General features: G+C 47.0%; 33 non-coding genes across 33 annotated transcripts; all 33 read right to left on the minus strand.

Moving 5' to 3' along the window:
• Positions 1-1,345: 1,345 nt before the first annotated feature.
• Positions 1,346-1,418, minus strand: TRNAN-GUU (transfer RNA asparagine (anticodon GUU)). Its single transcript has one exon. It is a non-coding gene; the product is annotated as a tRNA-Asn (tRNA).
• Positions 1,419-3,398: 1,980 nt separating this feature from the next.
• TRNAS-GCU (transfer RNA serine (anticodon GCU)) lies at positions 3,399-3,471 on the minus strand. The gene has a single exon. It is a non-coding gene; the product is annotated as a tRNA-Ser (tRNA).
• A 367-nt stretch (positions 3,472-3,838) lies between these two features.
• Positions 3,839-3,911, minus strand: TRNAN-GUU (transfer RNA asparagine (anticodon GUU)). The gene has a single exon. It is a non-coding gene; the product is annotated as a tRNA-Asn (tRNA).
• A 368-nt stretch (positions 3,912-4,279) lies between these two features.
• On the minus strand, positions 4,280-4,352 carry TRNAS-GCU (transfer RNA serine (anticodon GCU)). The gene has a single exon. It is a non-coding gene; the product is annotated as a tRNA-Ser (tRNA).
• Positions 4,353-5,745: 1,393 nt separating this feature from the next.
• TRNAS-GCU (transfer RNA serine (anticodon GCU)) lies at positions 5,746-5,818 on the minus strand. The gene has a single exon. It is a non-coding gene; the product is annotated as a tRNA-Ser (tRNA).
• A 1,246-nt stretch (positions 5,819-7,064) lies between these two features.
• Positions 7,065-7,137, minus strand: TRNAS-GCU (transfer RNA serine (anticodon GCU)). The gene has a single exon. It is a non-coding gene; the product is annotated as a tRNA-Ser (tRNA).
• A 367-nt stretch (positions 7,138-7,504) lies between these two features.
• Positions 7,505-7,577, minus strand: TRNAN-GUU (transfer RNA asparagine (anticodon GUU)). The gene has a single exon. It is a non-coding gene; the product is annotated as a tRNA-Asn (tRNA).
• Positions 7,578-8,238: 661 nt separating this feature from the next.
• On the minus strand, positions 8,239-8,311 carry TRNAN-GUU (transfer RNA asparagine (anticodon GUU)). The gene has a single exon. It is a non-coding gene; the product is annotated as a tRNA-Asn (tRNA).
• Positions 8,312-9,557: 1,246 nt separating this feature from the next.
• On the minus strand, positions 9,558-9,630 carry TRNAN-GUU (transfer RNA asparagine (anticodon GUU)). The gene has a single exon. It is a non-coding gene; the product is annotated as a tRNA-Asn (tRNA).
• Positions 9,631-11,169: 1,539 nt separating this feature from the next.
• On the minus strand, positions 11,170-11,242 carry TRNAN-GUU (transfer RNA asparagine (anticodon GUU)). Its single transcript has one exon. It is a non-coding gene; the product is annotated as a tRNA-Asn (tRNA).
• Positions 11,243-11,756: 514 nt separating this feature from the next.
• Positions 11,757-11,829, minus strand: TRNAN-GUU (transfer RNA asparagine (anticodon GUU)). The gene has a single exon. It is a non-coding gene; the product is annotated as a tRNA-Asn (tRNA).
• Positions 11,830-12,784: 955 nt separating this feature from the next.
• Positions 12,785-12,857, minus strand: TRNAN-GUU (transfer RNA asparagine (anticodon GUU)). The gene has a single exon. It is a non-coding gene; the product is annotated as a tRNA-Asn (tRNA).
• Positions 12,858-13,371: 514 nt separating this feature from the next.
• Positions 13,372-13,444, minus strand: TRNAN-GUU (transfer RNA asparagine (anticodon GUU)). The gene has a single exon. It is a non-coding gene; the product is annotated as a tRNA-Asn (tRNA).
• Positions 13,445-14,399: 955 nt separating this feature from the next.
• On the minus strand, positions 14,400-14,472 carry TRNAN-GUU (transfer RNA asparagine (anticodon GUU)). The gene has a single exon. It is a non-coding gene; the product is annotated as a tRNA-Asn (tRNA).
• A 74-nt stretch (positions 14,473-14,546) lies between these two features.
• TRNAN-GUU (transfer RNA asparagine (anticodon GUU)) lies at positions 14,547-14,619 on the minus strand. The gene has a single exon. It is a non-coding gene; the product is annotated as a tRNA-Asn (tRNA).
• A 365-nt stretch (positions 14,620-14,984) lies between these two features.
• TRNAN-GUU (transfer RNA asparagine (anticodon GUU)) lies at positions 14,985-15,057 on the minus strand. Its single transcript has one exon. It is a non-coding gene; the product is annotated as a tRNA-Asn (tRNA).
• Positions 15,058-16,159: 1,102 nt separating this feature from the next.
• Positions 16,160-16,232, minus strand: TRNAN-GUU (transfer RNA asparagine (anticodon GUU)). The gene has a single exon. It is a non-coding gene; the product is annotated as a tRNA-Asn (tRNA).
• Positions 16,233-16,746: 514 nt separating this feature from the next.
• TRNAN-GUU (transfer RNA asparagine (anticodon GUU)) lies at positions 16,747-16,819 on the minus strand. Its single transcript has one exon. It is a non-coding gene; the product is annotated as a tRNA-Asn (tRNA).
• Positions 16,820-17,627: 808 nt separating this feature from the next.
• TRNAN-GUU (transfer RNA asparagine (anticodon GUU)) lies at positions 17,628-17,700 on the minus strand. Its single transcript has one exon. It is a non-coding gene; the product is annotated as a tRNA-Asn (tRNA).
• A 954-nt stretch (positions 17,701-18,654) lies between these two features.
• TRNAN-GUU (transfer RNA asparagine (anticodon GUU)) lies at positions 18,655-18,727 on the minus strand. The gene has a single exon. It is a non-coding gene; the product is annotated as a tRNA-Asn (tRNA).
• Positions 18,728-19,533: 806 nt separating this feature from the next.
• On the minus strand, positions 19,534-19,606 carry TRNAN-GUU (transfer RNA asparagine (anticodon GUU)). The gene has a single exon. It is a non-coding gene; the product is annotated as a tRNA-Asn (tRNA).
• A 367-nt stretch (positions 19,607-19,973) lies between these two features.
• On the minus strand, positions 19,974-20,046 carry TRNAN-GUU (transfer RNA asparagine (anticodon GUU)). Its single transcript has one exon. It is a non-coding gene; the product is annotated as a tRNA-Asn (tRNA).
• Positions 20,047-20,854: 808 nt separating this feature from the next.
• On the minus strand, positions 20,855-20,927 carry TRNAN-GUU (transfer RNA asparagine (anticodon GUU)). Its single transcript has one exon. It is a non-coding gene; the product is annotated as a tRNA-Asn (tRNA).
• Positions 20,928-21,147: 220 nt separating this feature from the next.
• TRNAN-GUU (transfer RNA asparagine (anticodon GUU)) lies at positions 21,148-21,220 on the minus strand. The gene has a single exon. It is a non-coding gene; the product is annotated as a tRNA-Asn (tRNA).
• A 367-nt stretch (positions 21,221-21,587) lies between these two features.
• On the minus strand, positions 21,588-21,660 carry TRNAN-GUU (transfer RNA asparagine (anticodon GUU)). The gene has a single exon. It is a non-coding gene; the product is annotated as a tRNA-Asn (tRNA).
• A 661-nt stretch (positions 21,661-22,321) lies between these two features.
• TRNAN-GUU (transfer RNA asparagine (anticodon GUU)) lies at positions 22,322-22,394 on the minus strand. The gene has a single exon. It is a non-coding gene; the product is annotated as a tRNA-Asn (tRNA).
• A 220-nt stretch (positions 22,395-22,614) lies between these two features.
• Positions 22,615-22,687, minus strand: TRNAN-GUU (transfer RNA asparagine (anticodon GUU)). The gene has a single exon. It is a non-coding gene; the product is annotated as a tRNA-Asn (tRNA).
• Positions 22,688-23,054: 367 nt separating this feature from the next.
• TRNAN-GUU (transfer RNA asparagine (anticodon GUU)) lies at positions 23,055-23,127 on the minus strand. Its single transcript has one exon. It is a non-coding gene; the product is annotated as a tRNA-Asn (tRNA).
• A 513-nt stretch (positions 23,128-23,640) lies between these two features.
• On the minus strand, positions 23,641-23,713 carry TRNAN-GUU (transfer RNA asparagine (anticodon GUU)). The gene has a single exon. It is a non-coding gene; the product is annotated as a tRNA-Asn (tRNA).
• A 514-nt stretch (positions 23,714-24,227) lies between these two features.
• On the minus strand, positions 24,228-24,300 carry TRNAN-GUU (transfer RNA asparagine (anticodon GUU)). The gene has a single exon. It is a non-coding gene; the product is annotated as a tRNA-Asn (tRNA).
• A 220-nt stretch (positions 24,301-24,520) lies between these two features.
• On the minus strand, positions 24,521-24,593 carry TRNAN-GUU (transfer RNA asparagine (anticodon GUU)). The gene has a single exon. It is a non-coding gene; the product is annotated as a tRNA-Asn (tRNA).
• Positions 24,594-24,960: 367 nt separating this feature from the next.
• On the minus strand, positions 24,961-25,033 carry TRNAN-GUU (transfer RNA asparagine (anticodon GUU)). Its single transcript has one exon. It is a non-coding gene; the product is annotated as a tRNA-Asn (tRNA).
• A 1,392-nt stretch (positions 25,034-26,425) lies between these two features.
• TRNAN-GUU (transfer RNA asparagine (anticodon GUU)) lies at positions 26,426-26,498 on the minus strand. The gene has a single exon. It is a non-coding gene; the product is annotated as a tRNA-Asn (tRNA).
• Between the last annotated feature and the right edge of the window lie 845 nt (positions 26,499-27,343).

The raw sequence follows: 27,343 nt of genomic DNA on the forward strand, positions 1-27,343 counted from the left end.
GTTACATGTGAAAATTCACAACACCGCTCCCGGGTGGGCTCGAACCACCAACCTTTCGTTTAACAGCCGAACGCGCTAACCATTGCGCCACGGAAGCTCAAAAATTAAATGGTCGTCAGGTATTGTGGAAAAACTTTGGCATTTGACATTACGTTTGAGATCTCACAACACCGCTCCCGGGTGGGCTCGAACCACCAACCTTACGGTTAACAGCCGAACGCGCTAACCATTGCGCCACGGAAGCTCAAAAATTAAACGGTCGTCAGGTATTGTGGAAAAACTTTGGCTTTTTACGTTACATTTGAGACTTCACAACACGGCAGCCGGGTGGGCTCGAACCACCAACCTTTTGGTTAACATCCGAACGCGCTAACCTTCGAGCCAAGGAAGCTCAGAAATGAAATGGTCGTCAGGTATTGTGGAAAAACTCTGACTTTTTACGTCACATCAGAGACTTCAAAACACCGCTTCCGGATGGGCTCGAACCACAAACCTTTTGAATAACAGCTGAACGCGCTAACCATTTCGCCACGGAAGCCCAAAAATTAAATGTTCGTCAGATATTTTTAAAAAACTCTGAATTTTACGTTACATCTAAGACCTCACAACACCGCTCTCGGATGGGCTCGAACCACCAACCTTTCGGTTAACAGCCGACGGCGTTAACCATTGCGCAACGGAAGCCCAAAGATTAAATGTTCGTCAGGTATTGTGGAAAAACTTTGTATTTTTACGTTACCTGTGAGATTTCACAACTCCGCTCCCGGGTGGGCTCGAACCACCAACCTATTAGTTAACAGCCGAACGCGCTAACCATTGAGCCACGGAAGCCCAAAAATTAAATGGTCGTCAGGTATTGTGGAAAAACTTTGGCTTTTTACGTTACATTTGAGACTTCACAACAATGCTCCCGGGTGGGCTCGAACCACCAACCTTAAGCTTAACATCCGAACACGCTAACCATGGAGCCAAGGAAGCTCAGAAATGAAATGGTCGTCAGGTATTGTGGAAAAACTCTGACTTTTTACGTCACATCAGAGACTTCAAAACACCGCTCCCGGATGGGCTCGAACCACAAACATTTTGAATAACAGCTGAACGCGCTAACCATTGCGCCACGGAAGCCCAAAAATTAAATGTTCGTCAGATATTTTTAAAAAACTCTGAATTTTACGTTACATCTAAGACCTCACAACACCGCTCCCGGATGGGCTCGAACCACCAACCTTTCGGTTAACAGCCGACGGCGTTAACCATTGCGCAACGGAAGTCCAAAGATTAAATGTTCGTCAGGTATTGTGGAAAAAATTTGGATTTTTACGTTACATGTGAGATTTCACAACACCGCTCCCGGGTGGGCTCGAACCACCAACCTTTCGGTTAACAGCCGAACGCGCTAACCATTGCGCCACGGAAGCTCAAAAATTAAACGGTCGTCAGGTATTGTGGAAAAACTTTGGCTTTTTACGTTACATTTGAGACTTCACAACACTGCTCCCGGGTGGGCTCGAACCACCAACCTTAAGCTTAACATCCGAACACGCTAACCATGGAGCCAAGGAAGATCAGAAATGAAATGGTCGTCAGGTATTGTGGAAAAACTTTGACTTTTTACGTCACATCTGAGACTTCACAACACCGCTCCCGGATGGGCTCGAACCACCAACCTTTCGGTTAACAGCCGAACGCGCTAACCATTGCGCCACGGAAGCCCAAAAATTAAATGTTCGTCAGTTATTTTTAAAAAACTCTGAATTTTACGTTACATCTAAGACCTCACAACACCGCTCCCGGATGGGCTCGAACCACCAACCTTTCGGTTAACAGCCGACCGCGCTAACCATTGAGCCACGGAAGCCCAAAGATTAAATGTTCGTCAGGTATTTTTAAAAAACTCTGAATTTTACGTTACATCTAAGACCTCACAACACCGCTCCCGGATGGGCTCGAACCACCAACCTTTCGGTTAACAGCCGACGGCGTTAACCATTGCGCAACGGAAGCCCAAAGATTAAATGTTCGTCAGGTATTGTGGAAAAACTTTGGATTTTTACGTTACCTGTGAGATTTCACAACTCCGCTCCCGGGTGGGCTCGAACCACCAACCTATTAGTTAACAGCCGAACGCGCTAACCATTGAGCCACGGAAGCCCAAAAATTAAATGGTCGTCAGGTATTGTGGAGAAACTTTGGCTTTTTACGTTACATTTGAGACTTCACAACACTGCTCCCGGGTGGGCTCGAACCACCAACCTTAAGCTTAACATCCGAACACGCTAACCATGGAGCCAAGGAAGCCCAAAAATTAAATGTTCGTCAGTTATTTTTAAAAAACTCTGAATTTTACGTTACATCTAAGACCTCACAACACGGTCCCGGGTGGGCTCGAACCACCAACCTTTCGGTTAACAGCCGAACGCGCTAACCATTGCGCCACGGAAGCTCAAAAATTAAATGGTCGTCAGGTATTGTGGAAAAACTTTGGCATTTGACATTACGTTTGAGATCTCACAACACCGCTCCCGGGTGGGCTGGAACCACCAACCTTTCGGTTAACAGCCGAACGCGCTAACCATTGCGCCACGGAAGCTCAAAAATTAAACGGTCGTCAGGTATTGTGGAAAAACTTTGGCTTTTTACGTTACATTTGAGACTTCACAACACGGCAGCCGGGTGGGCTCGAAACACCAACCTTTTGGTTAACATCCGAACGCGCTAACCTTCGAGCCAAGGAAGCTCAGAAATGAAATGGTCGTCAGGTATTGTGGAAAAACTCTGACTTTTTACGTCACATCAGAGACTTCAAAACACCGCTCCCGGATGGGCTCGAACCACAAACATTTTGAATAACAGCTGAACGCGCTAACCATTGCGCCACGGAAGCCCAAAAATTAAATGTTCGTCAGATATTTTTAAAAAACTCTGAATTTTACGTTACATCTAAGACCTCACAACACCGCTCCCGGATGGGCTCGAACCACCAACCTTTCGGTTAACAGCCGACGGCGTTAACCATTGCGCAACGGAAGTCCAAAGATTAAATGTTCGTCAGGTATTGTGGAAAAACTTTGGATTTTTACGTTACCTGTGAGATTTCACAACTCCGCTCCCGGGTGGGCTCGAACCACCAACCTATTAGTTAACAGCCGAACGCGCTAACCATTGAGCCACGGAAGCCCAAAAATTAAATGGTCGTCAGGTATTGTGGAAAAACTTTGGCTTTTTACGTTACATTTGAGACTTCACAACACTGCTCCCGGGTGGGCTCGAACCACCAACCTTAAGCTTAACATCCGAACACGCTAACCATGGAGCCAAGGAAGCTCAGAAATGAAATGGTCGTCAGGTATTGTGGAAAAACTTTGACTTTTTACGTCACATCTGAGACTTCACAACACCGCTCCCGGATGGGCTCGAACCACCAAACTTTCGGTTAGCAGCCGAACGCGCTAACCATTGCGCCACGGAAGCCCAAAAATTAAATGTTCGTCAGTTATTTTTAAAAAACTCTGAATTTTACGTTACATCTAAGACCTCACAACACCGCTCCCGGATGGGCTCGAACCACCAACCTTTCGGTTAACAGCCGACGGCGTTAACCATTGCGCAACGGAAGCCCAAAGATTAAATGTTCGTCAGGTATTGTGGAAAAACTTTGGATTGTTACGTTACATGTGAGATTTCACAACACCGCTCCCGGGTGGGCTCGAACCACCAACCTTTCGGTTAACAGCCGAACGCGCTAACCATTGCGCCAGGGAAGCTCAAAAATTAAATGGTCGTCAGGTATTGTGGAAAAACTTTGGCATTTGACATTACGTTTGAGATCTCACAACACCGCTCCCGGGTGGGCTCGAACCACCAACCTTTCGGTTAACAGCCGAACGCGCTAACCATTGCGCCACGGAAGCCCAAAAATTAAACGGTCGTCAGGTATTGTGGAAAAACTTTGGCTTTTTACGTTACATTTGAGACTTCACAACACGGCAGCCGGGTGGGCTCGAACCACCAACCTTTTGGTTAACATCCAAACGCGCTAACCTTCGAGCCAAGGAAGCTCAGAAATGAAATGGTCGTCAGGTATTGTGGAAAAACTTTGGCATTTGACATTACGTTTGAGATCTCACAACACGGCAGCCGGGTGGGCTCGAAACACCAACCTTTTGGTTAACATCCGAACGCGCTAACCTTCGAGCCAAGGAAGCTCAGAAATGAAATGGTCGTCAGGTATTGTGGAAAAACTTTGACTTTTTACGTCACATCTGAGACTTCACAACACCGCTCCCGGATGGGCTCGAACCACCAAACTTTCGGTTAGCAGCCGAACGCGCTAACCATTGCGCCACGGAAGCCCAAAAATTAAATGTTCGTCAGTTATTTTTAAAAAACTCTGAATTTTACGTTACATCTAAGACCTCACAACACCGCTCCCGGATGGGCTCGAACCACCAACCTTTCGGTTAACAGCCGACGGCGTTAACCATTGCGCAACGGAAGCCCAAAGATTAAATGTTCGTCAGGTATTGTGGAAAAACTTTGGATTGTTACGTTACATGTGAGATTTCACAACACCGCTCCCGGGTGGGCTCGAACCACCAACCTTTCGGTTAACAGCCGAACGCGCTAACCATTGAGCCACGGAAGCCCAAAAATTAAATGGTCGTCAGGTATTGTGGAAAAACTTTGGCTTTTTACGTTACATTTGAGACTTCACAACACTGCTCCCGGGTGGGCTCGAACCGCCAACCTTAAGCTTAACATCCGAACACGCTAACCATGGAGCCAAGGAAGCCCAAAAATTAAATGTTCGTCAGTTATTTTTAAAAAACTCTGAATTTTACGTTACATCTAAGACCTCACAACACGGTCCCGGGTGGGCTCGAACCACCAACCTTTCGGTTAACAGCCGAACGCGCTAACCATTGCGCCACGGAAGCTCAAAAATTAAATGGTCGTCAGGTATTGTGGAAAAACTTTGGCATTTGACATTACGTTTGAGATCTCACAACACGGCAGCCGGGTGGGCTCGAAACACCAACCTTTTGGTTAACATCCGAACGCGCTAACCTTCGAGCCAAGGAAGCTCAGAAATGAAATGGTCGTCAGGTATTGTGGAAAAACTCTGACTTTTTACGTCACATCAGAGACTTCAAAACACCGCTCCCGGATGGGCTCGAACCACAAACATTTTGAATAACAGCTGAACGCGCTAACCATTGCGCCACGGAAGCCCAAAAATTAAATGTTCGTCAGATATTTTTAAAAAACTCTGAATTTTACGTTACATCTAAGACCTCACAACACCGCTCCCGGATGGGCTCGAACCACCAACCTTTCGGTTAACAGCCGACGGCGTTAACCATTGCGCAACGGAAGTCCAAAGATTAAATGTTCGTCAGGTATTGTGGAAAAACTTTGGATTTTTACGTTACCTGTGAGATTTCACAACTCCGCTCCCGGGTGGGCTCGAACCACCAACCTATTAGTTAACAGCCGAACGCGCTAACCATTGAGCCACGGAAGCACAAAAATTAAATGGTCGTCAGGTATTGTGGAAAAACTTTGGCTTTTTACGTTACATTTGAGACTTCACAACACTGCTCCCGGGTGGGCTCGAACCACCAACCTTAAGCTTAACATCCGAACACGCTAACCATGGAGCCAAGGAAGCTCAGAAATGAAATGGTCGTCAGGTATTGTGGAAAAACTTTGACTTTTTACGTCACATCTGAGACTTCACAACACCGCTCCCGGATGGGCTCGAACCACCAAACTTTCGGTTAGCAGCCGAACGCGCTAACCATTGCGCCACGGAAGCCCAAAAATTAAATGTTCGTCAGTTATTTTTAAAAAACTCTGAATTTTACGTTACATATAAGACCTCACAACACCGCTCCCGGATGGGCTCGAACCACCAACCTTAAGCTTAACATCCGAACACGCTAACCATGGAGCCAAGGAAGCCCAAAAATTAAATGTTCGTCAGTTATTTTTAAAAAACTCTGAATTTTACGTTACATCTAAGACCTCACAACACGGTCCCGGGTGGGCTCGAACCACCAACCTTTCGGTTAACAGCCGAACGCGCTAACCATTGCGCCACGGAAGCTCAAAAATTAAATGGTCGTCAGGTATTGTGGAAAAACTTTGGCATTTGACATTACGTTTGAGATCTCACAACACCGCTCCCGGGTGGGCTGGAACCACCAACCTTTCGGTTAACAGCCGAACGCGCTAACCATTGCGCCACGGAAGCTCAAAAATTAAACGGTCGTCAGGTATTGTGGAAAAACTTTGGCTTTTTACGTTACATTTGAGACTTCACAACACGGCAGCCGGGTGGGCTCGAAACACCAACCTTTTGGTTAACATCCGAACGCGCTAACCTTCGAGCCAAGGAAGCTCAGAAATGAAATGGTCGTCAGGTATTGTGGAAAAACTCTGACTTTTTACGTCACATCAGAGACTTCAAAACACCGCTCCCGGATGGGCTCGAACCACAAACATTTTGAATAACAGCTGAACGCGCTAACCATTGCGCCACGGAAGCCCAAAAATTAAATGTTCGTCAGATATTTTTAAAAAACTCTGAATTTTACGTTACATCTAAGACCTCACAACACCGCTCCCGGATGGGCACGAACCACCAACCTTTCGGTTAACAGCCGACGGCGTTAACCATTGCGCAACGGAAGTCCAAAGATTAAATGTTCGTCAGGTATTGTGGAAAAACTTTGGATTTTTACGTTACCTGTGAGATTTCACAACTCCGCTCCCGGGTGGGCTCGAACCACCAACCTATTAGTTAACAGCCGAACGCGCTAACCATTGAGCCACGGAAGCCCAAAAATTAAATGGTCGTCAGGTATTGTGGAAAAACTTTGGCTTTTTACGTTACATTTGAGACTTCACAACACTGCTCCCGGGTGGGCTCGAACCACCAACCTTAAGCTTAACATCCGAACACGCTAACCATGGAGCCAAGGAAGCTCAGAAATGAAATGGTCGTCAGGTATTGTGGAAAAACTTTGACTTTTTACGTCACATCTGAGACTTCACAACACCGCTCCCGGATGGGCTCGAACCACCAAACTTTCGGTTAGCAGCCGAACGCGCTAACCATTGCGCCACGGAAGCCCAAAAATTAAATGTTCGTCAGTTATTTTTAAAAAACTCTGAATTTTACGTTACATCTAAGACCTCACAACACCGCTCCCGGATGGGCTCGAACCACCAACCTTTCGGTTAACAGCCGACGGCGTTAACCATTGCGCAACGGAAGCCCAAAGATTAAATGTTCGTCAGGTATTGTGGAAAAACTTTGGATTTTTACGTTACATGTGAGATTTCACAACACCGCTCCCGGGTGGGCTCGAACCACCAACCTTTCGGTTAACAGCCGAACGCGCTAACCATTGCGCCAGGGAAGCTCAAAAATTAAATGGTCGTCAGGTATTGTGGAAAAACTTTGGCATTTGACATTACGTTTGAGATTTCACAACACCGCTCCCGGGTGGGCTCGAACCACCAACCTTTCGGTTAACAGCCGAACGCGCTAACCATTGCGCCACGGAAGCTCAAAAATTAAATGGTCGTCAGGTATTGTGGAAAAACTTTGGCTTTTTACGTTACATTTGAGACTTCACAACACGGCAGCCGGGTGGGCTCGAACCACCAACCTTTTGGTTAACATCCGAACGCGCTAACCTTCGAGCCAAGGAAGCTCAGAAATGAAATGGTCGTCAGGTATTGTGGAAAAACTCTGGCTTTTTACGTCATATCAGAGACTTCAAAACACCGCTCCCGGATGGGCTCGAACCACAAACCTTTTGAATAAGAGCTGAACGCGCTAACCATTGCGCCACGGAAGCCCAAAAATTAAATGTTCGTCAGATATTTTTAAAAAACTCTGAATTTTACGTTACATCTAAGACCTCACAACACCGCTCCCGGATGGGCTCGAACCACCAACCTTTCGGTTAACAGCCGACGGCGTTAACCATTGCGCAACGGAAGCCCAAGGATTAAATGTTCGTCAGGTATTGTGGAAAAACTTTGGATATTTACGTTACATGTGAGATTTCACAACACCGCTCCCGGGTGGGCTCGAACCACCAACTTTTCGGTTAACAGCCGAACGCGCTAACCATTGCGCCAGGGAAGCTCAAAAATTAAATGGTCGTCAGGTATTGTGGAAAAACTTTGGCATTTGACATTACGTTTGAGATCTCACAACACCGCTCCCGGGTGGGCTCGAACCACCAACCTTTCGGTTAACAGCCGAACGCGCTAACCATTGCGCCACGGAAGCCCAAAAATTAAACGGTCGTCAGGTATTGTGGAAAAACTTTGGCTTTTTACGTTACATTTGAGACTTCACAACACGGCAGCCGGGTGGGTTCGAACCACCAACCTTTTGGTTAACATCCGAACGCGCTAACCTTCGAGCCAAGGAAGCTCAGAAATGAAATGGTCGTCAGGTATTGTGGAAAAACTCTGACTTTTTACGTCACATCAGAGACTTCAAAACACCGCTCCCGGATGGGCTCGAACCACAAACCTTTTGAATAAGAGCTGAACGCGCTAACCATTGCGCCACGGAAGCCCAAAAATTAAATGTTCGTCAGATATTTTTAAAAAACTCTGAATTTTACGTTACATCTAAGACCTCACAACACCGCTCCCGGATGGGCTCGAACCACCAACCTTTCGGTTAACAGCCGACGGCGTTAACCATTGCGCAACGGAAGCCCTAAGATTAAATGTTCGTCAGGTATTGTGGAAAAACTTTGGATTTTTACGTTACCTGTGAGATTTCACAACTCCGCTCCCGGGTTGGCTCGAACCACCAACCTATTAGTTAACAGCCGAACGCGCTAACCATTGAGCCACGGAAGCCCAAAAATTAAATGGTCGTCAGGTATTGTGGAAAAACTTTGGCTTTTTACGTTACATTTGAGACTTCACAACACTGCTCCCGGGTGGGCTCGAACCACCAACCTTAAGCTTAACATCCGAACACGCTAACCATGGAGCCAAGGAAGCTCAGAAATGAAATGGTCGTCAGGTATTGTGGAAAAACTTTGATTTTACGTCACATCTGAGACCTCACAACACCGCTCACGGATGGGCTCGAACCACCAACCTTTCGGTTAACAGCCGAACGCGCTAACCATTGCGCCACGGAAGCCCAAAAATTAAATGTTCGTCAGTTGTTTTTAAAAAACTCTGAATTTTACGTTACATCTAAGACCTCACAACACCGCTCCCAGATGGGCTCGAACCACCAACCTTTCGGTTAACAGCCGACGGCGTTAACCATTGCGCAACGGAAGCCCAAGGATTAAATGTTCGTCAGGTATTGTGGAAAAACTTTGGATATTTACGTTACATGTGAGATTTCACAACACCGCTCCCGGGTGGGCTCGAACCACCAACTTTTCGGTTAACAGCCGAACGCGCTAACCATTGCGCCAGGGAAGCTCAAAAATTAAATGGTCGTCAGGTATTGTGGAAAAACTTTGGCATTTGACATTACGTTTGAGATCTCACAACACCGCTCCCGGGTGGGCTCGAACCACCAACCTTTCGGTTAACAGCCGAACGCGCTAACCATTGCGCCACGGAAGCCCAAAAATTAAACGGTCGTCAGGTATTGTGGAAAAACTTTGGCTTTTTACGTTACATTTGAGACTTCACAACACGGCAGCCGGGTGGGTTCGAACCACCAACCTTTTGGTTAACATCCGAACGCGCTAACCTTCGAGCCAAGGAAGCTCAGAAATGAAATGGTCGTCAGGTATTGTGGAAAAACTCTGACTTTTTACGTCACATCAGAGACTTCAAAACACCGCTCCCGGATGGGCTCGAACCACAAACCTTTTGAATAAGAGCTGAACGCGCTAACCATTGCGCCACGGAAGCCCAAAAATTAAATGTTCGTCAGATATTTTTAAAAAACTCTGAATTTTACGTTACATCTAAGACCTCACAACACCGCTCCCGGATGGGCTCGAACCACCAACCTTTCGGTTAACAGCCGACGGCGTTAACCATTGCGCAACGGAAGCCCTAAGATTAAATGTTCGTCAGGTATTGTGGAAAAACTTTGGATTTTTACGTTACCTGTGAGATTTCACAACTCCGCTCCCGGGTTGGCTCGAACCACCAACCTATTAGTTAACAGCCGAACGCGCTAACCATTGAGCCACGGAAGCCCAAAAATTAAATGGTCGTCAGGTATTGTGGAAAAACTTTGGCTTTTTACGTTACATTTGAGACTTCACAACACTGCTCCCGGGTGGGCTCGAACCACCAACCTTAAGCTTAACATCCGAACACGCTAACCATGGAGCCAAGGAAGCTCAGAAATGAAATGGTCGTCAGGTATTGTGGAAAAACTTTGATTTTACGTCACATCTGAGACCTCACAACACCGCTCACGGATGGGCTCGAACCACCAACCTTTCGGTTAACAGCCGAACGCGCTAACCATTGCGCCACGGAAGCCCAAAAATTAAATGTTCGTCAGTTATTTTTAAAAAACTCTGAATTTTACGTTACATCTAAGACCTCACAACACCGCTCCCAGATGGGCTCGAACCACCAACCTTTCGGTTAACAGCCGACGGCGTTAACCATTGAGCCACGGAAGCCCTAAAATTAAATGGTCGTCAGGTATTGTGGAAAAACTTTGGCTTTTTACGTTACATTTGAGACTTCACAACACTGCTCCCGGGTGGGCTCGAACCACCAACCTTAAGCTTAACATCCGAACACGCTAACCATGGAGCCAAGGAAGCTCAGAAATGAAATGGTCGTCAGGTATTGTGGAAAAACTTTGGCTTTTTACGTTACATTTGAGACTTCACAACACTGCTCCCGGGTGGGCTCGAACCACCAACCTTAAGCTTAACATCCGAACACGCTAATCATGGAGCCAAGGAAGCTCAGAAATGAAATGGTCGTCAGGTATTGTGGAAAAACTCTGAATTTTACGTTACATCTAAGACCTCACAACACCGCTCCCGGATGGGCTCGAACCACCAATCTTTCGGTTAGCAGCCGACGGCGTTACCCATTGCGCAACGGAAGCCCAAAGATTAAATGTTCGTCAGGTATTGTGGAAAAACTTTGGATTTTTACGTTACATGTGAGATTTCACAACACCGCTCCCGGGTGGGCTCGAACCACCAACCTTTCGGTTAACAGCCGAACGCGCTAACCATTGCGCCACGGAAGCTCAAAAATTAAACGGTCGTCAGGTATTGTGGAAAAACTTTGGCTTTTTACGTTACATTTGAGACTTCACAACACTGCTCCCGGGTGGGCTCGAACCACCAACCTTAAGCTTAACATCCGAACACGCTTACCATGGAGCCAAGGAAGATCAGAAATGAAATGGTCGTCAGGTATTGTGGAAAAACTTTGACTTTTTACGTCACATCTGAGACTTCACAACACCGCTCCCGGATGGGCTCGAACCACCAACCTTTCGGTTAACAGCCGAACGCGCTAACCATTGCGCCACGGAAGCCCAAAAATTAAATGTTCGTCAGTTATTTTTAAAAAACTCTGAATTTTACGTTACATCTAAGACCTCACAACACCGCTCCCGGATGGGCTCGAACCACCAACCTTTCGGTTAACAGCCGACGGCGTTAACCATTGCGCAACGGAAGCCCAAAGATTAAATGTTCGTCAGGTAATGTGGAAAAACTTTGGATTTTTACGTTACATGTGAGATTTCACAACACCGCTCCCGGGTGGGCTCGAACCACCAACCTTTCGGTTAACAGCCGAACGCGCTAACCATTGCGCCACGGAAGCTTAAAAATTAAACGGTCGTCAGGTATTGTGGAAAAACTTTGGCTTTTTACGTTACATTTGAGACTTCACAACACGGCAGCCGGGTGGGCTCGAACCACCAACCTTTTGGTTAACATCCGAACGCGCTAACCTTCGAGCCGAGGAAGCTCAGAAATGAAATGGTCGTCAGGTATTGTGGAAAAACTCTGACTTTTTACGTCACATCAGAGACTTCAAAACACCGCTCCCGGATGGGCTCGAACCACAAACCTTTCGGTTAACAGCCGACGGCGTTAACCATTGCGCAACGGAAGCACAAAGATTAAATGTTCGTCAGGTATTGTGGAAAAACTTTGTATTTTTACGTTACCTGTGAGATTTCACAACTCCGCTCCCGGGTGGGCTCGAACCACCAACCTATTAGTTAACAGCCGAACGCGCTAACCATTGAGCCACGGAAGCCCAAAAATTAAATGGTCGTCAGGTATTGTGGAAAAACTTTGGCTTTTTACGTTACATTTGAGACTTCACAACACTGCTCCCGGGTGGGCTCGAACCACCAACCTTAAGCTTAACATCCGAACACGCTAACCATGGAGCCAAGGAAGATCAGAAATGAAATGGTCGTCAGGTATTGTGGAAAAACTTTGACTTTTTACGTCACATCTGAGACTTCACAACACCGCTCCCGGATGGGCTCGAACCTTCAACCTTTCGGTTAACAGCCGAACGCGCTAACCATTGCGCCACGGAAGCCCAAAAATTAAATGTTCGTCAGTTATTTTTAAAAAACTCTGAATTTTACGTTACATCTAAGACCTCACAACACCGCTCCCGGATGGGCTCGAACCACCAACCTTTCGGTTAACAGCCGACGGCGTTAACCATTGCGCAACGGAAGCCCAAAGATTAAATGTTCGTCAGGTATTGTGGAAAAACTTTGGATTTTTACGTTACATGTGAGATTTCACAACACCGCTCCCGGGTGGGCTCGAACCACCAACCTTTCGGTTAACAGCCGAACGCGCTAACCATTGCGCCACGGAAGCTCAAAAATTAAACGGTCGTCAGGTATTGTGGAAAAACTTTGGCTTTTTACGTTACATTTGAGACTTCACAACACTGCTCCCGGGTGGGCTCGAACCACCAACCTTAAGCTTAACATCCGAACACGCTAACCATGGAGCCAAGGAAGATCAGAAATGAAATGGTCGTCAGGTATTGTGGAAAAACTTTGACTTTTTACGTCACATCTGAGACTTCACAACACCGCTCCCGGATGGGCTCGAACCACCAACCTTTCGGTTAACAGCCGAACGCGCTAACCATTGCGCCACGGAAGCCCAAAAATTAAATGTTCGTCAGTTATTTTTAAAAAACTCTGAATTTTACGTTACATCTAAGACCTCACAACACCGCTCCCGGATGGGCTCGAACCACCAACCTTTCGGTTAACAGCCGACGGCGTTAACCATTGCGCAACGGAAGCCCAAAGATTAAATGTTCGTCAGGTAATGTGGAAAAACTTTGGATTTTTACGTTACATGTGAGATTTCACAACACCGCTCCCGGGTGGGCTCGAACCACCAACCTTTCGGTTAACAGCCGAACGCGCTAACCATTGCGCCACGGAAGCTTAAAAATTAAACGGTCGTCAGGTATTGTGGAAAAACTTTGGCTTTTTACGTTACATTTGAGACTTCACAACACGGCAGCCGGGTGGGCTCGAACCACCAACCTTTTGGTTAACATCCGAACGCGCTAACCTTCGAGCCGAGGAAGCTCAGAAATGAAATGGTCGTCAGGTATTGTGGAAAAACTCTGACTTTTTACGTCACATCAGAGACTTCAAAACACCGCTCCCGGATGGGCTCGAACCACAAACCTTTCGGTTAACAGCCGACGGCGTTAACCATTGCGCAACGGAAGCACAAAGATTAAATGTTCGTCAGGTATTGTGGAAAAACTTTGTATTTTTACGTTACCTGTGAGATTTCACAACTCCGCTCCCGGGTGGGCTCGAACCACCAACCTATTAGTTAACAGCCGAACGCGCTAACCATTGAGCCACGGAAGCCCAAAAATTAAATGGTCGTCAGGTATTGTGGAAAAACTTTGGCTTTTTACGTTACATTTGAGACTTCACAACACTGCTCCCGGGTGGGCTCGAACCACCAACCTTAAGCTTAACATCCGAACACGCTAACCATGGAGCCAAGGAAGCTCAGAAATGAAATGGTCGTCAGGTATTGTGGAAAAACTTTGACTTTTTACGTCACATCTGAGACTTCACAACACCGCTCCCGGATGGGCTCGAACCTTCAACCTTTCGGTTAACAGCCGAACGCGCTAACCATTGCGCCACGGAAGCCCAAAAATTAAATGTTCGTCAGTTATTTTTAAAAAACTCTGAATTTTACGTTACATCTAAGACCTCACAACACCGCTCCCGGATGGGCTCGAACCACCAACCTTTCGGTTAACAGCCGACGGCGTTAACCATTGCGCAACGGAAGCCCAAAGATTAAATGTTCGTCAGGTATTGTGGAAAAACTTTGGATTTTTACGTTACATGTGAGATTTCACAACACCGCTCCCGGGTGGGCTCGAACCACCAACCTTTCGGTTAACAGCCGAACGCGCTAACCATTGCGCCACGGAAGCTCAAAAATTAAATGGTCGTCAGGTATTGTGCAAAAACTTTGGCATTTGACATTACGTTTGAGATCTCACAACACCGCTCCCGGGTGGGCTCGAACCACCAACCTTTCGGTTAACAGCCGAACGCGCTAACCATTGCGCCACGGAAGCTCAGAAATGAAATGGTCGTCAGGTATTGTGGAAAAACTTTGACTTTTTACGTCACATCTGAGACTTCACAACACCGCTCCCGGATGGGCTCGAACCTTCAACCTTTCGGTTAACAGCCGAACGCGCTAACCATTGCGCCACGGAAGCCCAAAAATTAAATGTTCGTCAGTTATTTTTAAAAAACTCTGAATTTTACGTTACATCTAAGACCTCTCAACACCGCTCCCGGATGGGCTCGAACCACCAACCTTTCGGTTAACAGCCGACGGCGTTAACCATTGCGCAACGGAAGCCCAAAGATTAAATGTTCGTCACGTTGTGGAAAAACTTTGGATTTTTACGTTACATGTGAGATTTCACAACACCGCTCCCGGGTGGGCTCGAACCACCAACCTTTCGGTTAACAGCCGAACGCGCTAACCATTGCGCCACGGAAGCTCAAAAATTAAATGGTCGTCAGGTATTGTGCAAAAACTTTGGCATTTGACATTACGTTTGAGATCTCACAACACCGCTCCCGGGTGGGCTCGATCCACCAACCTTTCGGTTAACAGCCGAACGCGCTAACCATTGCGCCACGGAAGCTCAAAAACTAAACGGTCGTCAGGTATTGTGGAAAAACTTTGGCTTTTTACGTTACATTTGAGACTTCACAACACGGCAGCCGGGTGGGCTCGAACCACCAACCTTTTGGTTAACATCCGAACGCGCTAACCTTCGAGCCGAGGAAGCTCAGAAATGAAATGGTCGTCAGGTATTGTGGAAAAACTCTGACTTTTTACGTCACATCAGAGACTTCAAAACACCGCTCCCGGATGGGCTCGAACCACAAACCTTTCGGTTAACAGCCGACGGCGTTAACCATTGCGCAACGGAAGCACAAAGATTAAATGTTCGTCAGGTATTGTGGAAAAACTTTGTATTTTTACGTTACCTGTGAGATTTCACAACTCCGCTCCCGGGTGGGCTCGAACCACCAACCTATTAGTTAACAGCCGAACGCGCTAACCATTGAGCCACGGAAGCCCAAAAATTAAATGGTCGTCAGGTATTGTGGAAAAACTTTGGCTTTTTACGTTACATTTGAGACTTCACAACACTGCTCCCGGGTGGGCTCGAACCACCAACCTTAAGCTTAACATCCGAACACGCTAACCATGGAGCCAAGGAAGATCAGAAATGAAATGGTCGTCAGGTATTGTGGAAAAACTTTGACTTTTTACGTCACATCTGAGACTTCACAACACCGCTCCCGGATGGGCTCGAACCTTCAACCTTTCGGTTAACAGCCGAACGCGCTAACCATTGCGCCACGGAAGCCCAAAAATTAAATGTTCGTCAGTTATTTTTAAAAAACTCTGAATTTTACGTTACATCTAAGACCTTACAACACCGCTCCCGGATGGGCTCGAACCACCAACCTTTCGGTTAACAGCCGACGGCGTTAACCATTGCGCAACGGAAGCCCAAAGATTAAATGTTCGTCAGGTATTGTGGAAAAACTTTGGATTTTTACGTTACATGTGAGATTTCACAACACCGCTCCCGGGTGGGCTCGAACCACCAACCTTTCGGTTAACAGCCGAACGCGCTAACCATTGCGCCACGGAAGCTCAAAAATTAAACGGTCGTCAGGTATTGTGGAAAAACTTTGGCTTTTTACGTTACATTTGAGACTTCACAACACTGCTCCCGGGTGGGCTCGAACCACCAACCTTAAGCTTAACATCCGAACACGCTAACCATGGAGCCAAGGAAGATCAGAAATGAAATGGTCGTCAGGTATTGTGGAAAAACTTTGACTTTTTACGTCACATCTGAGACTTCACAACACCGCTCCCGGATGGGCTCGAACCACCAACCTTTCGGTTAACAGCCGAACGCGCTAACCATTGCGCCACGGAAGCCCAAAAATTAAATGTTCGTCAGTTATTTTTAAAAAACTCTGAATTTTACGTTACATCTAAGACCTCACAACACCGCTCCCGGATGGGCTCGAACCACCAACGTTTCGGTTAACAGCCGACGGCGTTAACCATTGCGCAACGGAAGCCCAAAGATTAAATGTTCGTCAGGTAATGTGGAAAAACTTTGGATTTTTACGTTACATGTGAGATTTCACAACACCGCTCCCGGGTGGGCTCGAACCACCAACCTTTCGGTTAACAGCCGAACGCGCTAACCATTGCGCCACGGAAGCTTAAAAATTAAACGGTCGTCAGGTATTGTGGAAAAACTTTGGCTTTTTACGTTACATTTGAGACTTCACAACACGGCAGCCGGGTGGGCTCGAACCACCAACCTTTTGGTTAACATCCGAACGCGCTAACCTTCGAGCCGAGGAAGCTCAGAAATGAAATGGTCGTCAGGTATTGTGGAAAAACTCTGACTTTTTACGTCACATCAGAGACTTCAAAACACCGCTCCCGGATGGGCTCGAACCACAAACCTTTCGGTTAACAGCCGACGGCGTTAACCATTGCGCAACGGAAGCACAAAGATTAAATGTTCGTCAGGTATTGTTGAAAAACTTTGTATTTTTACGTTACCTGTGAGATTTCACAACTCCGCTCCCGGGTGGGCTCGAACCACCAACCTATTAGTTAACAGCCGAACGCGCTAACCATTGCGCCACGGGAGCTCAGAAATGAAATGGTCGTCAGGTATTGTGGAAAAACTTTGACTTTTTACGTCACATCTGAGACTTCACAACACCGCTCCCGGATGGGCTCGAACCTTCAACCTTTCGGTTAACAGCCGAACGCGCTAACCATTGCGCCACGGAAGCCCAAAAATTAAATGTTCGTCAGTTATTTTTAAAAAACTCTGAATTTTACGTTACATCTAAGACCTCTCAACACCGCTCCCGGATGGGCTCGAACCACCAACCTTTCGGTTAACAGCCGACGGCGTTAACCATTGCGCAACGGAAGCCCAAAGATTAAATGTTCGTCAGGTATTGTGGAAAAACTTTGGATTTTTACGTTACATGTGAGATTTCACAACACCGCTCCCGGGTGGGCTCGAACCACCAACCTTTCGGTTAACAGCCGAACGCGCTAACCATTGCGCCACGGAAGCTCAAAAATTAAATGGTCGTCAGGTATTGTGCAAAAACTTTGGCATTTGACATTACGTTTGAGATCTCACAACACCGCTCCCGGGTGGGCTCGATCCACCAACCTTTCGGTTAACAGCCGAACGCGCTAACCATTGCGCCACGGAAGCTCAAAAACTAAACGGTCGTCAGGTATTGTGGAAAAACTTTGGCTTTTTACGTTACATTTGAGACTTCACAACACGGCAGCCGGGTGGGCTCGAACCACCAACCTTTTGGTTAACATCCGAACGCGCTAACCTTCGAGCCAAGGAAGCTCAGAAATGCAATGGTCGTCAGGTATTGTGGAAAAACTCTGACTTTTTACGTCACATCAGAGACTTCAAAACACCGCTCCCGGATGGGCTCGAACCACAAACCTTTTGAATAACAGCTGAACGCGCTAACCATTGCGCCACGGAAGCCCAAAAATTAAATGTTCGTCAGATATTTTTAAAAAACTCTGAATTTTACGTTACATCTAAGACCTCACAACACCGCTCCCGGATGGGCTCGAAACACCAACCTTTCGGTTAACAGCCGACGGCGTTAACCATTGCGCAACGGAAGCCCAAAGATTAAATGTTCGTCAGGTATTGTGGAAAAACTTTGGATTTTTACGTTACATTTGAGACTTCACAACACCGCTCCCGGATGGGCTCGAACCACCAACCTTTCGGTTAACAGCCGAACGCGCTAACCATTGCGCCACGGAAGCCCAAAAATTAAATGTTCGTCAGTTATTTTTAAAAAACTCTGAATTTTACGTTACATCTAAGACCTCACAACACCGCTCCCGGATGGGCTCGAACCACCAACCTTTCGGTTAACAGCCGATGGCGTTAACCATTGCGCAACGGAAGCCCAAAGATTAAATGTTCGTCAGGTATTGTGGAAAAACTTTGGATTTTTACGTTACATGTGAGATTTCACAACACCGCTCCCGGGTGGGCTCGAACCACCAACCTTTCGGTTAACAGCCGAACGCGCTAACCATTGCGCCACGGAAGCCCAAAGATTAAATGGTCGTCAGGTATTGTGGAAAAACTTTGACTTTTTACGTCACATCTGAGACTTCACAACACCGCTCCCGGATGGGCTCGAACCACAAACCTTTTCAATAACAGCAGAACGCGCTAACCATTGCGCCACGGAAGCCCAAAAATTAAATGTTCGTCAGTTATTTTTAAAAAACTGTGAATTTTACGTTACATCTAAGACCTCACAACACAGCTCCCGGATGGGCACGAACCACCAACCTTTCGGTTAACAGCCGACGGCGTTAACCATTGCGCAACGGAAGCCCAAAGATTAAATGTTCGTCAGATATCTTTAAAAAACTCTGAATTTTACGTTACATCTAAGACCTCACAACACCGCTCCCGGATGGGCTCGAAACACCAACCTTTCGGTTAACAGCCGAACGCGCTAACCATTGCGCCACGGAAGCCCAAAGATTAAATGGTCGTCAGGTATTGTGGAAAAACTTTGACTATTTTCGTCACATCTGAGACTTCACAACACCGCTCCCGGATGGGCTCGAACCACAAACCTTTTGAATAACAGCTGAACGCTCTAACCATTGCGCCACGGAAGCCCAAAAATTAAATGTTCGTCAGTTATTTTTAAAAAACTGTGAATTTTACGTTACATCTAAGACCTCGCAACACAGCTCCCGGATGGGCACGAACCACCAACCTTTCGGTTAACAGCCGACGGCGTTAACCATTGCGCAACGGAAGCCCAAAGATTAAATGTTCGTCAGGTATTGTGGAAAAACTTTGGAGTTTTACGTTACCTGTGAGATTTCACAACACCGCTCCCGGGTGGGCTCGAACCACCAACCTTTCGGTTAACAGCCGAACGCGCTAACCATTGCGCCACGGAAGCCCAACGATTAAATGTTCGTCAGGTATTGTGGAAAAACTTTGGGTTTTTACGTTACATGTGAGATTTCACAACACCGCTCTTGGGTGGGTTCGAACCACCAACCTCTCGGTTAACAGCCGACGGCGTTAACCATTGCGCAACGGAAGCCCAAAGATTAAATGTTCGTCAGGTATTGTGGAAAAACTTTGACTTTTTACGTCACATCTGAGACCTCACAACACCGCTCACGGACGGGCTCGAACCACTAACCTTTCGGTTAACAGCCGAACGCGCTAACCATTGCGCCACGGAAGCCCAAAAATTAAATGGTCGTCAGGTATTTTTAAAAAACTCTGAGTTTTACGTTACCTGTGAGATTTCACAACACCGCTCCCGGGTGGGCTCGAACCACCAACCTTTCGGTTAACAGCCGAACGCGCTAACCATTGCGCCACGGAAGCCTAACGATTAAATGTTCGTCAGGTATTATGGAAAAACTTTGGATTTTTACGTTACATGTGAGATTTCACAACACCGCTCTTGGGTGGGCTCGAACCACCAACCTTTCGGTTAACAGCCGACGGCGTTAACCATTGCGCAACGGAAGCCCAAAGATTAAATGTTCGTCAGGTATTGTGGAAAAACTTTGACTTTTTACGTCACATCTCAGACCTCACAACACCGCTCACGGATGGGCTCGAAGCACCAACCTTTCGGTTAACAGCCGAACGCGCTAACCATTGCGCCACGGAAGCCCAAAAATTAAATGGTCGTCGGGTATTGTGGAAACACTTTGGCTTTTTACGTTACATGTGAGAGCTCACAACACCGCTCCCGGGTGGGCTCGAACCACCAACCTTTCTGTTAACAGCCGAACGCGCTAACCATTGCGCCACAGAAGCCCAAAGATTAAATGTTCGTCAGGTATTTTTAAAAAACTCTGAATTTTACGTTACATCTAAGACCTCACAACACCGCTCCCGGATGGGCTCGAACCACCAACCTTTCGGTTAACAGCCGAACGCGCTAACCATTGCGCCACGGAAGCCCAAAAATTAAATGTTCGTCAGTTATTTTTAAAAAACTCTGAATTTTACGTTACATCTAAGACCTCACAAAAACCGCTCCCGGATGGGCTCGAACCACCAACCTTTCGGTTAACAGCCGACGGCGTTAACCATTGCGCAACGGAAGCCCAAAGATAAAATGTTCGTCAGGTATTGTGGAAAAACTTTGGATTTTTACGTTACATGTGAGATTTCACAACACCGCTCCCGGGTGGGCTCGAACCACCAACCTTTCGGTTAACAGCCGAACGCGCTAACCATTGCGCCACGGAAGCCCAAAAATTAAATGTTCGTCAGTTATTTTTAAAAAACTCTGAATTTTACGTTACATCTACGACCTCACAACATCGCTCCCGGATGGGCTCGAACCACCAACCTTTCGGTTAACAGCCGACGGCGTTAACCATTGCGCAACGGAAGCCCAAAAACTAAATGTTCGTCAGGTATTGTGGAAAAACTTTGGAGTTTTACGTTACATGTGAGATTTCACAACACCGCTCCCGGGTGGGCTCGAACCACCAACCTTTCGGTTAACAGCCGAACGCGCTAACCATTGCGCCACGGAAGCCCAAAAATTAAATGTTCGTCAGGTATTGTGGAAAAACTTTGACTTTTTACGTCACATCTGAGACCTCACAACACCGCTCCCGGATGGGCTCGAACCACCAACCTTTCGGTTAACAGCCGAACGCGCTAACCATTGCGCCACGGAAGCTCAAAAATTAAATGGTCGTCAGGTATTGTGGAAAAACTTTGACTTTTTACGTCACATCTGAGACTTCACAACACCGCTCCCGGATGGTCTCGAACCACCAACCTTTCAGTTAACAGCCGAACGCGCTAACCATTGCGCCACGGAAGCCCAAAGATTAAATGTTCGTCAGGTATTTTTAAAAAACTCTGAAGTTTACGTTACATCTAAGACCTCACAACACCGCTCCCGGGTGGGCTCGAACCACCAACCTTTCGGTTAACAGCCGAACGCGCTAACCATTGCGCCACGGAAGCCCAAAAATTAAATGGTCGTCGGGTATTGTGGAAACACTTTGGCTTTTTACGTTACATGTGAGAGCTCACAACACCGCTCCCGGGTGGGCTCGAACCACCAACCTTTCGGTTAACAGCCGAACGCGCTACCCATTGCGCCACGGAAGCCCAAAAATTAAATGGTCGTCGGGTATTGTGGAAACACTTTGGCTTTTTACGTTACATGTGAGAGCTCACAACACCGCTCGCGGGTGGGCTCGAACCACCAACCTTTCGGTTAACAGCCGAACGCGCTAACCATTGCGCCACAGAAGCCCAAAGATTAAATGTTCGTCAGGTATTTTTAAAAAATTCTGAATTTTACGTTACATCTAAGACCTCACAACACCGCTCCCGGATGGGCTCGAACGACCAACCTTTCGGTTAACAGCCGAACGCGCTAACCATTGCGCCACGGAAGCCCAAAAATTAAATGTTCGTCAGTTATTTTTAAAAAACTCTGAATTTTACGTTACATCTAAGACCTCACAAAAACCGCTCCCGGATGGGCTCGAACCACCAACCTTTCGGTTAACAGCCGACGGCGTTAACCATTGCGCAACGGAAGCCCAAAGATAAAATGTTCGTCAGGTATTGTGGAAAAACTTTGGATTTTTACGTTACATGTGAGATTTCACAACACCGCTCCCGGGTGGGCTCGAACCACCAACCTTTCGGTTAACAGCCGAACGCGCTAACCATTGCGCCACGGAAGCCCAAAAATTAAATGTTCGTCAGTTATTTTTAAAAAACTCTGAATTTTACGTTACATCTACGACCTCACAACATCGCTCCCGGATGGGCTCGAACCACCAACCTTTCGGTTAACAGCCGACGGCGTTAACCATTGCGCAACGGAAGCCCAAAAACTAAATGTTCGTCAGGTATTGTGGAAAAACTTTGGAGTTTTACGTTACATGTGAGATTTCACAACACCGCTCCCGGGTGGGCTCGAACCACCAACCTTTCGGTTAACAGCCGAACGCGCTAACCATTGCGCCACGGAAGCCCAAAAATTAAATGTTCGTCAGGTATTGTGGAAAAACTTTGACTTTTTACGTCACATCTGAGACCTCACAACACCGCTCCCGGATGGGCTCGAACCACCAACCTTTCGGTTAACAGCCGAACGCGCTAACCATTGCGCCACGGAAGCTCAAAAATTAAATGGTCGTCAGGTATTGTGGAAAAACTTTGACTTTTTACGTCACATCTGAGACTTCACAACACCGCTCCCGGATGGTCTCGAACCACCAACCTTTCAGTTAACAGCCGAACGCGCTAACCATTGCGCCACGGAAGCCCAAAGATTAAATGTTCGTCAGGTATTTTTAAAAAACTCTGAAGTTTACGTTACATCTAAGACCTCACAACACCGCTCCCGGGTGGGCTCGAACCACCAACCTTTCGGTTAACAGCCGAACGCGCTAACCATTGCGCCACGGAAGCCCAAAAACTAAATGGTCGTCGGGTATTGTGGAAACACTTTGGCTTTTTACGTTACATGTGAGAGCTCACAACACCGCTCCCGGGTGGGCTCGAACCACCAACCTTTCGGTTAACAGCCGAACGCGCTACCCATTGCGCCACGGAAGCCCAAAAATTAAATGGTCGTCGGGTATTGTGGAAACACTTTGGCTTTTTACGTTACATGTGAGAGCTCACAACACCGCTCGCGGGTGGGCTCGAACCACCAACCTTTCGGTTAACAGCCGAACGCGCTAACCATTGCGCCACAGAAGCCCAAAGATTAAATGTTCGTCAGGTATTTTTAAAAAATTCTGAATTTTACGTTACATCTAAGACCTCACAACACCGCTCCCGGATGGTCTCGAACCACCAACCTTTCAGTTAACAGCCGAACGCGCTAACCATTGCGCCACGGAAGCCCAAAGATTAAATGTTCGTCAGGTATTTTTAAAAAACTCTGAAGTTTACGTTACATCTAAGACCTCACAACACCGCTCCCGGGTGGGCTCGAACCACCAACCTTTCGGTTAACAGCCGAACGCGCTAACCATTGCGCCACGGAAGCCCAAAAATTAAATGGTCGTCGGGTATTGTGGAAACACTTTGGCTTTTTACGTTACATGTGAGAGCTCACAACACCGCTCCCGGGTGGGCTCGAACCACCAACCTTTCTGTTAACAGCCGAACGCGCTAACCATTGCGCCACAGAAGCCCAAAGATTAAATGTTCGTCAGGTATTTTTAAAAAACTCTGAATTTTACGTTACATCTAAGACCTCACAACACCGCTCCCGGATGGGCTCGAACCACCAACCTTTCGGTTAACAGCCGAACGCGCTAACCATTGCGCCACGGAAGCCCAAAAATTAAATGTTCGTCAGTTATTTTTAAAAAACTCTGAATTTTACGTTACATCTAAGACCTCACAAAAACCGCTCCCGGATGGGCTCGAACCACCAACCTTTCGGTTAACAGCCGACGGCGTTAACCATTGCGCAACGGAAGCCCAAAGATAAAATGTTCGTCAGGTATTGTGGAAAAACTTTGGATTTTTACGTTACATGTGAGATTTCACAACACCGCTCCCGGGTGGGCTCGAACCACCAACCTTTCGGTTAACAGCCGAACGCGCTAACCATTGCGCCACGGAAGCCCAAAAATTAAATGTTCGTCAGTTATTTTTAAAAAACTCTGAATTTTACGTTACATCTACGACCTCACAACATCGCTCCCGGATGGGCTCGAACCACCAACCTTTCGGTTAACAGCCGACGGCGTTAACCATTGCGCAACGGAAGCCCAAAAACTAAATGTTCGTCAGGTATTGTGGAAAAACTTTGGAGTTTTACGTTACATGTGAGATTTCACAACACCGCTCCCGGGTGGGCTCGAACCACCAACCTTTCGGTTAACAGCCGAACGCGCTAACCATTGCGCCACGGAAGCCCAAAAATTAAATGTTCGTCAGGTATTGTGGAAAAACTTTGACTTTTTACGTCACATCTGAGACCTCACAACACCGCTCCCGGATGGGCTCGAACCACCAACCTTTCGGTTAACAGCCGAACGCGCTAACCATTGCGCCACGGAAGCTCAAAAATTAAATGGTCGTCAGGTATTGTGGAAAAACTTTGACTTTTTACGTCACATCTGAGACTTCACAACACCGCTCCCGGATGGTCTCGAACCACCAACCTTTCAGTTAACAGCCGAACGCGCTAACCATTGCGCCACGGAAGCCCAAAGATTAAATGTTCGTCAGGTATTTTTAAAAAACTCTGAAGTTTACGTTACATCTAAGACCTCACAACACCGCTCCCGGGTGGGCTCGAACCACCAACCTTTCGGTTAACAGCCGAACGCGCTAACCATTGCGCCACGGAAGCCCAAAAATTAAATGGTCGTCGGGTATTGTGGAAACACTTTGGCTTTTTACGTTACATGTGAGAGCTCACAACACCGCTCCCGGGTGGGCTCGAACCACCAACCTTTCGGTTAACAGCCGAACGCGCTACCCATTGCGCCACGGAAGCCCAAAAATTAAATGGTCGTCGGGTATTGTGGAAACACTTTGGCTTTTTACGTTACATGTGAGAGCTCACAACACCGCTCGCGGGTGGGCTCGAACCACCAACCTTTCGGTTAACAGCCGAACGCGCTAACCATTGCGCCACAGAAGCCCAAAGATTAAATGTTCGTCAGGTATTTTTAAAAAATTCTGAATTTTACGTTACATCTAAGACCTCACAACACCGCTCCCGGATGGGCTCGAACGACCAACCTTTCGGTTAACAGCCGAACGCGCTAACCATTGCGCCACGGAAGCCCAAAAATTAAATGTTCGTCAGTTATTTTTAAAAAACTCTGAATTTTACGTTACATCTAAGACCTCACAACACCGCTCCCGGGTGGGCTCGAACCACCAACCTTTCGTTTAACAGCCGAACGCGCTAACCATTGCGCCACGGAAGCCCAAAAATTAAATGGTCGTCGGGTATTGTGGAAACACTTTGGCTTTTTACGTTACATGTGAGAGCTCACAACACCGCTCCCGGGTGGGCTCGAACCACCAACCTTTCGATTAACAGCCGAACGCGCTAACCATTGCGCCACGGAAGCCCAAAAATTAAATGGTCGTTGGGTATTGTGGAAACACTTTGGCTTTTTACGTTACATGTGAGAGCTCACAACACCGCTCCCGGGTGGGCTCGAACCACCAACCTTTCGGTTAACAGCCGAACGCGCTAACCATTGCGCCACAGAAGCCCAAAGATTAAATGTTCGTCAGGTATTTTTAAAAAACTCTGAATTTTACGTTACATCTAAGACCTCACAACACCGCTCCCGGATGGGCTCGAACCACCAACCTTTCGGTTAACAGCCGAACGCGCTAACCATTGCGCCACGGAAGCCCAAAAATTAAATGTTCGTCAGTTATTTTTAAAAAACTCTGAATTTTACGTTACATCTACGACCTCACAACATCGCTCCCGGATGGGCTCGAACCACCAACCTTTCGGTTAACAACCGACGGCGTTAACCATTGTGCAACGGAAGCCCAAAGATTAAATGTTCGTCAGGTATTGTGGAAAAGCTTTGACTTTTTACGTCACATCTGAGACTTCACAACACCGCTCCCGGATGGGCTCGAACCACAAATCTTTTGAATAACAGCTGAACGCTCTAACCATTGCGCCACGGAAGCCCAAAAATTAAATGTTCGTCAGTTATTTTTAAAAAACTCTGAATTTTACGTTACATCTAAGACCTCACAACACCGCTCCCGGGTGGGCTCGAACCACCAACCTTTCGGTTAACAGCCGAACGCGCTAACCATTGCGCCACGGAAGCCCAAAAATTAAATGGTCGTCGGGTATTGTGGAAACACTTTGGCTTTTTACGTTACATGTGAGAGCTCACAACACCGCTCCCGGGTGGGCTCGAACCACCAACCTTTCGGTTAACAGCCGAACGCGCTACCCATTGCGCCACGGAAGCCCAAAAATTAAATGGTCGTCGGGTATTGTGGAAACACTTTGGCTTTTTACGTTACATGTGAGAGCTCACAACACCGCTCCCGGGTGGGCTCGAACCACCAACCTTTCGGTTAACAGCCGAACGCGCTAACCATTGCGCCACAGAAGCCCAAAGATTAAATGTTCGTCAGGTATTTTTAAAAAATTCTGAATTTTACGTTACATCTAAGACCTCACAACACCGCTCCCGGATGGGCTCGAACCACCAACCTTTCGGTTAACAGCCGAACGCGCTAACCATTGCGCCACGGAAGCCCAAAAATTAAATGTTCGTCAGTTATTTTTAAAAAACTCTGAATTTTACGTTACATCTAAGACCTCACAACACCGCTCCCGGATGGGCTCGAACCACCAACCTTTCGGTTAACAGCCGACGGCGTTAACCATTGCGCAACGGAAGCCCAAAAACTAAATGTTCGTCAGGTATTGTGGAAAAACTTTGGAGTTTTACGTTACATGTGAGATTTCACAACACCAATCCCGGGTGGGCTCGAACCACCAACCTTTCGGTTAACAGCCGAACGCGCTAACCATTGCGCCACGGAAGCCCAAAAATTAAATGTTCGTCAGGTATTGTGGAAAAACTTTGACTTTTTACGTCACATCTGAGACCTCACAACACCGCTCCCGGATGGGCTCGAACCACCAACCTTTCGGTTA

The sequence above is a fragment of the Phalangium opilio genome, unplaced genomic scaffold (assembly GCF_054372755.1).
Source record: "Phalangium opilio isolate 3A_F unplaced genomic scaffold, DU_Popi_V2 ptg000352l_1, whole genome shotgun sequence".
NCBI classification, from domain to species: domain Eukaryota; kingdom Metazoa; phylum Arthropoda; class Arachnida; order Opiliones; family Phalangiidae; genus Phalangium; species Phalangium opilio.